General features: G+C 30.9%; 1 long non-coding RNA gene across 4 annotated transcripts; it reads right to left on the bottom strand.

Moving 5' to 3' along the window:
- Positions 1-1,955: 1,955 nt before the first annotated feature.
- LOC146882057 (uncharacterized) lies at positions 1,956-8,706 on the bottom strand. 4 transcript variants are annotated; one of them, XR_014985001.1, is made up of 5 exons: positions 8,446-8,706; positions 5,838-6,162; positions 5,541-5,721; positions 5,310-5,446; positions 1,956-2,579 (listed from the first exon to the last, which is right to left on the bottom strand). It is a non-coding gene; the product is annotated as an uncharacterized LOC146882057 (long non-coding RNA). The 4 variants fall into 4 exon arrangements; XR_014985002.1 differs by lacking the exon at positions 8,446-8,706 and adding an exon at positions 7,472-7,830; XR_014985003.1 differs by lacking the exon at positions 5,838-6,162.
- Between the last annotated feature and the right edge of the window lie 5,396 nt (positions 8,707-14,102).

Raw genomic sequence — 14,102 nt, forward strand, 5'->3', positions numbered from 1 at the left:
TTCCCTTGGAAGAACCAGCGTGACTAACAAATTACTGGGGGTTTTTAGCAACCCTTAGTAAAGCGCCACTTACCTGGGGTTTTGGAACCCCCGCTACTACTTGGGATTTTTGAAACCCTCGCTAGTGCTTGGGATCTTTTGAAACCCTTACTACTGCCTGAGATTTTTGAAACCCCCGCTACTGCCTAGGATTTTTGAAACCTCTGCTACTGCCTGAGGTTTTTTAAAAACCCCCGCTATTGCATGGGGTTTGAAACCCTGGTAGTACCAACAACGTTTATTATGACATTTAACTGTATCATAATGTGTTTCATTAATTTTATTTGCTTTTTTAAACGAGTCATGTAATTGTTTCTTAATTTTTAAAAACTATTACTATATGATAATGACATTCATTGTAGTTGAGTGGGTGTTGTGTTATGATTTTGTAACTTTAGAATTAGTTTAAAACTGCATAACTAATTTGTGTAAAATACACTCTAATGAATTAAGTTCTCAACAGTTGAAGGATTAAAAAAATCAAATTATGATAAAGACTCGGTAAGCAAAAAAGTATATGATTCAAAAATTTAAAGACCCTAATATGAGTGTAATCATCATACATAAAGAGAAAAAAATAATATAGAAAAAAAGAACACTAACTTGAATAGTATCTATATTCTAATAAAATGAAAATTTATAAAAATGGGCAATAGTAGTCCTTTGACTGTTCATTAAGTACATGACAAAGGAAAAAATGTAAAGACAGGATAAAATCTTAGGCTACAAAAGAAAAACTAACTTGTGCAATCCAAACACCTCAGTCAAAAGAAAATTTTTTGCATTGTCCAACCATACCTAGGCACTCTAACTTCAATTCTCACCAACTGAACCCGCATAATCAACAAAAGTACAGAGCATAATAAAACAAAAAAAGAGCTATAATAGTTAAGTTCACCACTGTCGCTCAGTTCAACTTTAATTATCCATCCATCTTTATAAAGGCTTGAGTTGACCTACATGAAAAAACGTAGGACAACATGAAAACACTTGGTGTTGAGAAAAAAAAAAACTCAATACAATACTTTTGCATTGCATAGGCATGATGATCCACCATGTAGTAGCATGTGAGAACTGATCCATCAATATCTCCACTATATTTAGAAACAATTTTTGTGGATATTGTTGTACAAAACTCTTAATTACTTGACAGATAAAATAAACAAATATCAAACGTTTTAATAATCTTGTTAGAAAAATAGTGTACCTGTAAACCCAAATGCGAAGACCACCAACAACAAGCTTGTTGACAGGAAGGATGGACAATGGTGAATCTTTCCAAGGTCCCATGAGGCTACTATGGACAAGAACAAAAGTAACAACATCAATACTCATTATATTTAGTTTTAACATTAATATAATCAGTTCATATTATGTCTCAAACTTACGTATATGTCATGGCTAGAAAAGATGAACGAGAAAATAGAGAAGATGGATGAAAATGTGCAATGAGTCCATGGATATGAGTGTTTGGAGACATTGGAATGTACTGCCCTTTGGACTTCTGGCCTGTTTAGTTTAGGTAAACTTCAATGTAATCAGATGCACATGGATCATATCCACCTGGTTTTTTATGTAACTCATTTTGTTCAAATAAAATATTATCAACACGCTCTATAAATTGTGACAAATATTTGATTTTCTCTTGTACACAACAAGTAATGTATGGCAAATCAAAATACTAATACACAAGAAACAGTAGGCGAAAGCTCACAACAAGTAACCATCGTGATTGTTTGCAGAGAGTCTAGTGTGATGTCGCTTTTGAACTACTACAAATGTTATTGGTGGTTGGTAACTAGGTTCCAAAGATGCCCAAGCCTATACACAAAGAGAATATAAATACTGAAGATCAACATACTGATAAAAGTGATAACTATATACTAAGTTGTTTTCTCCAAGTACCTTGTGGATGGCATCAAGCTTGTATAGTTAAACCTGGTAGAATTGTCCTTCACTTACTTTGTTCCTGATAATATATTAGATAACATTTCTTAAATGATAGTAAAAGTTCCCTGCAGTTTCACACATTAGCATGAACTTATATGAATGCAGATGTTGGATAACATCAAATGATAAATGCTAAAAAATAGTGACACTTTATTACATATTTAACATATATGTAAGATACACAAATTAAAAAAAAAAAATGAAGGTTTTAACAGTAACATTGATCACCATAGTTAGCACTTGCCATAAAAGTCACAAATAAGCATACATTACTTCCTTATTGATCGTATTCCTTAGCAATACTTTATTATGATACACTTCCGGTGCATAAAACCCAAACTATACTACCACAAAGAAAAACCAAACTAAACATCATCATTTTTTATTAGAAAAAGGTGAATATAATAGGAAAAAAAAAGACCAACGAAGAAGCAATTAAAAATTCAAGAATTTTAATAAATAGAAAAGAATACACTCATCAAATAAAACAACTTAGCATTATCCTAATTTTTCTATAAGCAACCATGATTTCTTCAAGTGTTCTAAGTTTTGGCTTAACATCATCCTTATTGGTGCCACCTTCAAGTCTCCTGAAAACAACAAAAGATTGTGAAAGTTAGAAAAAATGTGAAAGTTACTAAATCTCAAAGAAAATAAAGAATAAAGATTCTGTGAGGTGTATCTTGTGAGGTGCATCCGCCATTGGATGAGGAGAGAAATAAAAGGAGATGGAAGATAAAATAATTTTTTTTATTAATATGAAGTGTAGGAAATTTTAGTGTTGTAGGATTAAGAAGATGAAATAGGTTTAAAGAACACTGAGAAGAAGAGTTAAAAAAATTGGATTAATTTAGTTTTAGGGGCTTAGAAAAATAGAACTTAGAAAAATAGAAAAACAGGACTTAGAAAAACAGAATTTAATTATGCTTTGAAATTATATTTGTTTCTAAAATAAGGTTTTGATCATTTTGTATTAAAACTATGTTTATTATATTCATTAATTAGTTACCTAAAAATTTATAAAAATAACACTACAAAGACCATCGTCCTTGTTTTCTCTTCTCAACTAAAAGCTTATAAGTAGGGTATTGAAAAGATAAAAGGTATATAATAATGATAGAACAACTTTTTTTATCAATGTATATAATAATATTGATCGGCTGTCATCGGAAATATTATATACAGTAAAAAAATTAATTGAAATATATCATCACGGGAAGTTAATCCTGAATGGCACTTGTGCAAATAAATGCAATTGCAAACTGATACCAACTATAACAACCTAACTATGTTATCATATTTTTGAAGGATCTTAATGAACCATATCTTTCTTACAAGCATAAATTATGCTTGTGGATCTATTACCAAAATTCAGTACAATACTTTTCAAAATAATGAACTTGCTTTTACACATACCAAAGAATTAAGTGATAATATTTCGATTTTTTATGCAAATGTGGTTCTTAATAACAGTCAAACACAACAATTTGATAAAAAATCAGTTAAAAATAAGTAAATAAAAGTTATGATCTCTGATTTTCTACACATAGGATTGTTATTCAATATCATCATCATCATGAGCTTATGTAGCAGAATTTTGGAAAATAAGTTCAATTCAAAATTTTCTAAATCACTTGGTATTCACCGGGAGATCAAATATCTTTTATAGATAATGGATACAACACTGATTTTCATTCAACCATGTAGAAAGCTAAACATTATTCAAAGTTTTCCAAGACTACCAGTAGTTGTGACTGCAGATTATTATTAATTAATGATTTTACTTAAGGAATATACTGGCCACGATTTATAGTTATAAATTGACGTTGAAAATGATTGAGTATAGATTATTAATTATGAAGAAATGATGGCAGAAAGAGATATATCAGACTCAAATGCATACATTATTGGGTTTGGGTTGAGTCTTTCAGGGAGAAGACAAGTCGTGATTAACAACGAAGATTTTGTGAAAATTGTCGAAAAAGTAAAAACGCAAAAGAGAATCGAAAACATGGAGGGAATACTAGTGCAAAAAAGTCTTTTTATACCGGTTAAAAAAGACTTTTTATACCGGTTCTAGAATCGGTATAAATATAGGCGGTATAAAAAGTTTTAACTTTCTATAACACTTCCATGATAGGTATAAAAAATCAAATTTTTATACCGTTTCTAAAACCAGTATAGAAACACTTCCATGATTTTCTCTTGTACACAACAAATTTATTTATGCTTCTTACCACATACAAAACCTATACATAATTACCCAAAACATCTACACAACATATTTGATTCAATCCAATATTTACATGAAATACAATATAATGTTTATATGAAATATAATATAATGTTTATATGAAATATAATATAACTCCAAACCAAATGACTACACATTTAAGAAAACTCATAAAATATCATAAACATAAACATTTATAATCACTTCTTAATAATTTGGGAAAAATACTATATGCTTGGTTAGCAATTGTACTTATATCAAACATAAACAACATTTATAATCACTTCTTAATAATTGAAATTTTATAATCACTTCTTAATCTGTTAGAAAATTTCATAATCAACATTTACATAATTCTTAATTCTTGTAAGTTAGCAGTAGTACTTATAACAAACATAAACAATCTTTCTTAACTTATTTAAAAGTTAAAGAGATAAGCATATATCTATTTTAAAAATCTACAATCTTAAAAAAGATGTATATTATACACATTTACTCTTAAATACTATATATGGAATAAAATATTTATACGACCAACTATGAAATTAGTTTTCACACAAAAAGTATTTGATAGATAATATTCTTCTCATATATTTATTATGTAATTGAATTGTATCAAGAAACTTAAAACTCGTAATGAATATAATTTTAATGGATATACTAAATGAAACCTAACTCTACCCAAAGAATTCAATCAACAAAAATGTAATTAGACTACAAGGTTAGGATTGCAAGCAAGCCACTTCCAGCCCTGAACATGAAGCAAAATATCGAAAAAATAACCCACTCTAAAAAGCAACTCACAACTGCAAATATATTGAAGAAAAAAATTTTCGCCTGGGAAAAATGGAACTGAAATTTACAAAAGGAAAATGTTTTGACACTACAACTAATGGTTAGAACAGAGACAAGCCCTCTTCAAAGATTTTTAATTGATAAATGCCCATGGTAATATGTTGACTCATAGTTATTTCTGACACTAGAGTGAAAGTATGAAAATTTCTCTCAGGAACATAAAATGAGTAGGCCAATAAGATGTTTTTAAATAAATAAAAAAGGAAAGTCACAAGATGCCACTAGCAAAAACCTGTCCATAGCCTCCAGAATGAATAGTATTGGTTTTTGAGAAGTTGGTGGTGTATTTCCTTAGGCCATCAAAAGCAAACCATCGTCCTCCTTTCAACTGAGGAGCAATGCCACTATTCTTTTTTTCTTCCCAATTGGCTGCATTTATAATGACATTGAATCAATAAAAAATTACGTGAGAAGTCCTTTCAAGGAACAAAGTTCAACGAAGGATGCAACAATCACTTCGTACCAAAGGGGTTCAACCCTGCAGATCTTTTTGCTATTCTTTTCTGGCAAATGGCTTACATCCATGCAAGGGGTGCCGATATAATAAAGACCACAACAACAACTACAACACCAACTATAATTATGGTATGTGATGACTTTGATCCTTTTGGTTCTCTGCAAGTTCCAACAACAGCTCCAACTCCCTGCAAGTTTGAATCTATCAGTCAATGTTCATTTGTAGGAAGAAAATAAAAAGTTTTAGTTTGTTTTAACGATGCGTTTTATTCAGCAGAGGTCCAAATGAAAAATTGTGTTTGACCTTAACATATTACCACATGCTTGAACACTTGTTGTAGTTAGGAGTAAGGATGATTTGCTCGAGTTTTAACATAGTAATCAGTAAACTTGTAGCCTAAGCGTTTCTCAAACTTCTTGAATATCTTACGCAAACCAACAACATTGACTTCCACAAAGATGAGAAGCTTCAATAGCTTTTGTCCCACTACTCTATAAGCTTCTCATAGTTCAGCTATTCTACTTAAACGAGGCTCCAATTGACTAACTTCATGTTCCTCTCCGAAGCTTGCTATCCTACTTGCTAAAATCCCTTATTGTTCCAGCAGGAAAAGGACAGTCTTTTCAACCTGAATTAACAAGGAAGTGAGTGAAACACAGTACATCACAACAAACACGGTCCTCATCATATAACCGACAATGAGGTTGGATTCAAACCAGACATATTGGACATGGATGTAATGGAAAAAGTTCGTGAAGTAAGAATTTTACTTCCTTCTACATAGAGATTCGGCAGGAAAGTTTTACACTCTTATTTTTGTCCCATCAGATTAGCAATGAAGATGCTGCTAACATGACTAGGGTGTTGGCCTTAAAGGAAACACTCATGGTAATCTTCACAAAAACAATTTATGATAAATTTCAAGCTTCATTCATTTAACCATTGATTCCATAGTAAATGAAAAATACTACCACTTAAATTAAGTAGAAGATAACTATTTACAACTTCTAGTTTTAGGTTCTGGTTTTTAGACTTAAAATCATCAGTTAGATTTAATTAGCTTAGGTTAGTTAATTTAGCTTACTTGGGTTACCTAGAATAGAGTAACTAGTAAAAGTATGGATATAATCTGAGGAGTAAATTTTTGGATTAAATTCTGTTTTAGTTAAGTAATTAGTTTAGTAAACCAGTAGATAGTTAGTTTCTAGTGTAGTATATTATAGTATAATTAACTTCAGTTGATAGAATAATGTAGTTTAGTGATTAGGCTTAGTTAGACTTAACTTTGGTAATATAATACTTGGTTTAGGAGTGTTCAAATTTAATAGTTATCATATTGCCTTAGAATCATGAATAGTATCCTCTTATTGATTTTTTTCACTACCTATAGTGACTTTTAATCAATATGAATTATGTATGTTTCATTTCAAGTTTTCACTAGACCTTTTTACTAAATAAGATGTTGCTTGTGTTGAAATTCCTAAATGTTATTCTATGATTCTTGCTAATAGAGAAATTCCAATATATTGTGCAGCTCACGTATGGTTGAGAATTGGAAAGAATCACGTTCCTTTGGATATCTCCATTTACAAGTTCATCCAGAATAACAGAACGATGGCCACTCTCCAGAACATATGGAATAAGATAGCATGCATTTCTACAACCATGACTATCAAATGTTTTGAGTAGACAAAAACCAAGTCATTTCTTTGAGGAGTTGTCTCAAGTTTGTATAAATTATTGATTTCTATATGAATTTTTAAAATCTTCGAAATAAATATTGCAATGCATCAAATACATATTGTTAAATCGGATAACCTATTCACCCTAAAATCTTTGCAGAAACAGCTAACCCAACAAAAATAGAGAAAACGGGAAACATCAAACCTAGCAAAAAACAGTAAACCCAACAAACAAGAGGAGAATAGTGATATTACCCGGACATGACAGTGAATGAAGGAGCGAATCACAAACATGAATAGAGGAGAGCAACTCTAATGAAGGAACGAACGCAAATGGTGAAGGAAAGGAGAATGGAGGAGATGACGACAAAACAATGAATGGCGAACGCGAGCGGCGAATGCGAACAGAGAAAGAGAGCGGCGAGCAGAGAAAGTGAGCGGCAAACAGCGAACAACGCGACGAGACCTCAACGCCAACGGACGAACACGATGAAACCCAATGTGACGATTAAATAGAGAAGGAGAAAAGGGAGAGCACAAATTCTGGAGAAACAAATGGGTTGTGAAGCGCGAACGTGGTTGTGTGAAATGTCAAGGCCGAGAGAAAATATTCAATTTGTATACCCGTTAGAGTGCAGAACAGGGATAGATTAATATTCAAAAATGTAACTAAATCACTTTTTATATTTGTTTTAGGTTCAACAGCTATAAAATAACTTATATTATTTACAAAATTACCATTGCCTCTCTTTTTATACTTGACGAATTTAAACAGGTATAATATATAGGTATAAAAAGTCAATTTTGCACTTGTGGAAACCAAGATTTGCCAGCATTAGAGAGTGGTGGGGGACTGAACCAAGTAGCTGGCTCTGGCTTCTTGAAATGCATCTGAATTCTGAAATTCTCTTGCTAAAGTAGGGAAGTACACATAAGAAACATAAACTGCACATGGACTTATACGAACGCTGAACATGAATAGGATCCCAAGGACAAAAGCAGAATGTAAAACATCATTTGTTTCGTAAAGGCAAAATAAGCAGTGAATTACGACATGAATAAGAAAGATGAAATCGAAAGAGGAAGAGATGTAGGGAGATGAAATTAGGGAGACGAAATTGAGATGAAAATGAAAGCACAGAGATGAAATCAAAAAAACAATGACGATATTGTAAGAACGGTGATGAAATTGAAAGCAGGAAAGGAAATTGAAAGCATGCGTTTATTACCTGATTTCATGGCGAACGATGAAATTGAAAGAGCAACGTCTTTCTCCTCCTAGGACACTAGCCACAACTGCTTCGTCTTCCTCCTCTTAGGGCACGAAATTGAATGACAAAGTAACACTCTCTTTAGTGATTATAAAATCAACACAGTTTGTTGATGAAATCATCTGATAAAAGTGAAAGCAAAAAATGATGGAATGAGAGGCACGAATCTTGAGCGCGAGAGGCCACCGAGAGAGAGTAAGAGACGTTGCAAAAGAAAGAGAGAAAATGTTTTAGCTAAATTAAAAATTAAAAAATAAATAAATAAATAAGGTAAGAATAATTTTCTAGTGGTTTTTAGAAAAACCCTGGAACTTACTTGGGGTTTCTAAAACCCCTTCCGTGTATATATTTTACCGGAGGTTTTAAAACCTCAACTAGAAAACCTCCGGTAAAATTATATATTTTTGTAGTGTATGAATAATAGTTTTATGATCATCGATCAAAACTTGTTAATCTTTTAAAGGTATTTAATTTGTTGACATTTTTAAAAAAAATATTATTGTATAACGTATAAAGTTTACTTTAATACAATGAAAAAATTATCATATGTATTTCAAAATTTGTGATGAAACAGGATATTGTGACAAATTATACGTCATGACGGTAAACTTTTTTCCGTCAAATAATATATTACCACGAACTCTTTAATTTCAACACAAAAGCTGATAATGATAAATAATGTATTATCACAAACTCTTTAATTACTTATGAAATATTACTAACGGTCACAAATCAATAAGTACATTTTAATTTATCAATAAATTTTTTTAATAAATTTCATATTTTAATTTACTTATGGATATTTTCATTAGTAAAAAAATTCGTTTGTAAAATCTATCAAAAAATTTATGGATAAATTTCAATTATTACTATTAACAATATTTCTATTCATAATATAACAACACAATTATTGACGGGCAAAGCTACTGAAATTGTTTGTTGTTAAATTACAATTCTTGTTTCCTGAAAGATTTATTTGTCGATACCTTTTCATCACGGTTACTGACAATCTCTTTTGTTGATAAATTCATTGGCAGATTTCTCACCCAATTTGACATGGTTTTCTTTATATGTTAAAGAATAATAGAAGAAGATGAGAAGAGGCACAAGTGCAAGATTGAGTTTCAACGTCAAGATTTTACATTATTTATTTTGAAACCGATGTAAAACATAAGTTAGTGGCATAATTGTAATAAAGAAATTCTATACTACATTGTTAACTGAAGAATCGATTTAACAGGGTTCTATTTCTCATTCTCCATTTCCATCTTCATTTCACTTTGAGGTCCAAAGCCACAAATGTGTCTCCCGACGTTTGTAGTGAAGGAGCCATCATTCGCGCGCTCGCAATCAAGAAAACCATCGTTGCCCGTGCTCATGGATACCACCTATCTTCCACGTTGGTTGGGCTGACGCAGATCAACATTTGTGTGCGCCTCTTCTACTACCTCACCGCTTCCGCTACTTGGATACCACTTCTGCTCATTGTGATGTGCCGTAGTCATTGTGGCTACTCACGGGTAGAGACCACCTCTCTTCCACCTTTGGTTGCATAAAGGAGATCAACATTTGTGAGTCGCGCTGCTTCTTGTACCCTGGGTTTAGGGTTCCACTTTCTCTCTCCTGCGTCGTTGCCTTGGCTGGTTGCTTCCACCGCCCTATGCTATTGTTTTCGCTACCCTAGGTTTAGGGTTTTGTTCTCCTCCGCCGTCGTGCCTAGCCCTATTTGTTGCCTTGCGCCGCTGCTCAGCCTTCCCTCTCTTTAATTATAGCACTTTCAAAAAAAAAATATTTTATTCAATGTTGAGAATAAATCGTAAAGTGTGCATTTTTACCATTAATAAATTCTGCAGTGTGCTATTTTTTTATTATTGAAGGAGTTGTATATATGGCTAACACAAGAAGAATAGGCTATATTGGATGGGAAATAGTTGTTCACAATTTCATCTCTAATACTCATATCGTTAATTGTAATAAGCTATATTGGATGAGGAATAGTTGTAGTAAGGCATACAAAAGTGGGTTTAGGCAAATAATAATGGATAACTTTCACAGGGGAGGAAAACACAATTCTAGAATAAATTCAGCAAATAGTAAAATTAAACACCTTAAAGAAGAGGGGAACGATGACAGTGATAAATTAATATGGTCTGCTTGAACATAGGGGTACTAAGGAGACCTGTAAAATGGAGATACATGAGAGATATTATTAGTAAGAATGGGGCAGGAATGGTGTGCATTAATAATTAACAGGAAAAATGTTTTGCAATTTGCAAGGATGATGAGTATAAGTAGCTAGATGTCCCACCTGAAAAATAATGAAGGGGGACTCTAACTATTTTGGATAAAAACCAATTCAAATGTGATAAATAATTTTGTAAAATGGGATTCATAATAATTGATAAGTGTCTAGGATACTCTTAATTTCATATCAATTTAGAAAATTGTCATATATTAAAAGCTTGCAATTAGAGGAAAACCAATCCTTTTTTAGCTTAAGTTACAAAATGAAATATAGAGAATCTAAGTTTTATGAATTTTGATGATATTTTGTTTTGTAGTAAATATGAAGGAAAATATCAAGCATACATTTAAGCTACAGTAACTGGCATTGAGTCATGGAAGTAGAAAAATTAGGATAACATACTTGGACTTTCTGACTGAGCACAACAAATTGGAGTTGAGTCACATGAGAAAACCATTTTAACAAGAAAAGCTTAAGCGTTAACACCTAAGGTTGAGCACTGAAGAAAACCCTCTCATGAGGGAAAGCTTAAGTGTTAAGCACCAAAGCATGGGGTTCAACTAAGAAGAAAATCAACCCATGAAGAAACCCCCTATGGTTGAGCATTAAAGATAAGGCTGAGCATCACCCAAAATGTTGTATAAAAACAAGACCTTGCCTCTAGTTTAGGAATCCAATTCTCATAGCTTTAGGCATTTTCTCTCTATGATACATAAAATAGTTGTAGCGAGAGCCATATGTGAGGTTTTGCAAAACAAACACAATTTGTTTTGCCTTCTAGTGACGAGTAGACATGTATTACCTTGTGAAAACGTTCATTTAACGCCTCTAACAACTCAATGAAGCTTCCACATTAATTAATCTCAATATTGTTGATAGAAGTGTGAAATTGGTACAATCTAGATACAAAGGCTTTTATGAATCTTCCTTCAAAGATTCATGTAAACATGTGTTATCTAGAAAGTTTCTTGCCCAACCTTAAGAATGTCTTCTAAGTCATTATCGAAGTGCACATTAGATTGTTCAGGTTGAGACATTGGAATATTTTTAAATTCTCCAAGCCAAGTCTAAGTCCTATAACTCCTTGACAAACCATAAAAAAAGAAAAAGTTCTTATATCAACATAATATCAAGTTGTCTTCCATTCAAATAATTAACACATGAACAATAATATCTCACATTCATACCTTCTACATTTTGTTAAGCAAATTATAGGAACTCCTCAATACTATTTTCATACACCTCAATGATTTGGCTTACAATTATCTAACTTCGATCTATTACTACATACTTCAGAACTTGATTTATGCATCCTCTTTTCAAAAAACACAAGATATGACCTTTAATGAGATATATCACATAAAAAATAAAAATATGACATTACAATACTTAAAATATAAACATCATTACAATTTGTTGGTCGACATCCTCTAACTCAATACGAATACGATCAATATACTACGAGCACCACTATCAAACTAAAAAAAAAAAAATACAAAATAATACATAATACAATATTATCTTAATGCCTAACTTATATTTTAATATAAATTTACATTTTACTTCAAAAAGTTTTAATATTATTTGTTGTGAAATCTAATGGCATCACTTATATATTTAAAATATTTATTTTTAATCGTACAAAAAAAAATCATTATTTTATTATATACGCAAAGTAGAACACTTCAACCTTTTTTTTATATATGTCTAATATCATGTTTCTTTAGAAAAATTGTATAAAATAATTTTTCAAGAATAATAAAAATGTGTACATAAATGAATTTATATTTAATTTTCTACTTTATTTTATATTTTTAAAAGAATTTAATTTATAATTTAAAAAAAGTATTTAACAAAAATAAACTATATGTAACTATCCAAGGACATTTTCAATCATCAAATAATATGTAGGATATGAATGGGACCATATACTCTACTCGCTGAATAAATATTTGTCTCGTATCTGTACTCATATTCGTGTGGGTATTCATTATGTGGATATCCGCATTTTTTTTAATATCCACGGATATCCGTGAGTATTTACAAAATAAAAATTTAATATTTAACAACAAATTTTAACCATAAATTCAAATAAAAATACAATGCATAATATTTATAAAGTTCAGATAAAGTGCATATAACTTATTTAAATAGTAGTTAATGACCATTTACAAATAAATGAAGATTTTTTAAAACCAATTGATAAAAATTAACACATTCAAAATCAATGTTTTAATAATGTTTTAATCATTTTTTAAACTTTTTTTAATTTAAATTAGAGTATAGCGGGTACGGATACATATACTATGATATCCATATCCGTCCCATTAACATAAGGATATAAAAAATATTTGTATCCGTCATCTGTAGATATCCATCTTCAATATTAATTTGTTAATCGTTACAAATTTTATCTCTATATATTTGCGTATAAGGATTTTTGTACGTACTTAATATGTTGTCACCGTTTGTTAAACGGTAACTCAAGTAATAACAAAATGAAATTGTTTAGGCAAACTAAGATGTATTAAAATATTCATTCACCCTAGATATTTTATAATTGTCTAAGTTCTATATCAACTAAGATGTATTAAAATATTTATTCACCCTAGATATTTCGATAATTGTCTAAGTTCTAATCATCCCCAATATTCCATTCTCACTCTAAGTGATTGGGTTAATTAGTTTTTAATTGTTATGTTTAATTAATCACTTTCTCATGCAAAAATTCCATAAAATATAATGCTCATTGTTCCTATATAAAATTTCACATCACTCAGTGCAATCAGAAATAGAAATCTGAAAGGATTGTGCGTATTATTGATGTTAAATTTTCTGCAGAACTAGCCCCACAGATGGGCTCCACATCTCCTAAGCCAACCACATGGTTCGTGTAAGAGTGATGATTCAAGCATGAATCTCAGTTTTTATGTCTTCAACCACAAAGTTGGAACAAGTGACGATGATGCGTCAGACACATGATTCATGACATGACTCTTCATTCATCATGCCATTTCTCAATTATAAATACGATGTAATGTTTTTCATTTATTGAGTATGTTGATATATTTTTTTATGAAACACATGACTTCAAATGGTTTTTTGCAAATGTTTGTTGAACTGGTCAAATGGTTTAATGGTGAACATGTTTTTTTTTTTTTTTTAAGAGTTGCAATAATAACTAGTGTAGGAAAAAATCAAATAAGCTAACTCTAAAGTTAATAAGACCTTATGATATTTTTAGGAGAATAATTTCTTGCATATGAACTTGTTTTACTTTTTTTTGGACAATATTCATAGATCTTTCATATATTCACTGATTACGCACAACGGTAACAAGAGGAACAAAAACCAAAAACAACAAATCAAT

Source organism: Vigna unguiculata, chromosome 10, assembly GCF_037176805.1.
Source record: "Vigna unguiculata cultivar grain cowpea cultivar isolate G323 ecotype 2 chromosome 10, ASM3717680v1, whole genome shotgun sequence".
Classification (NCBI taxonomy): Eukaryota; Viridiplantae; Streptophyta; class Magnoliopsida; order Fabales; family Fabaceae; genus Vigna; species Vigna unguiculata.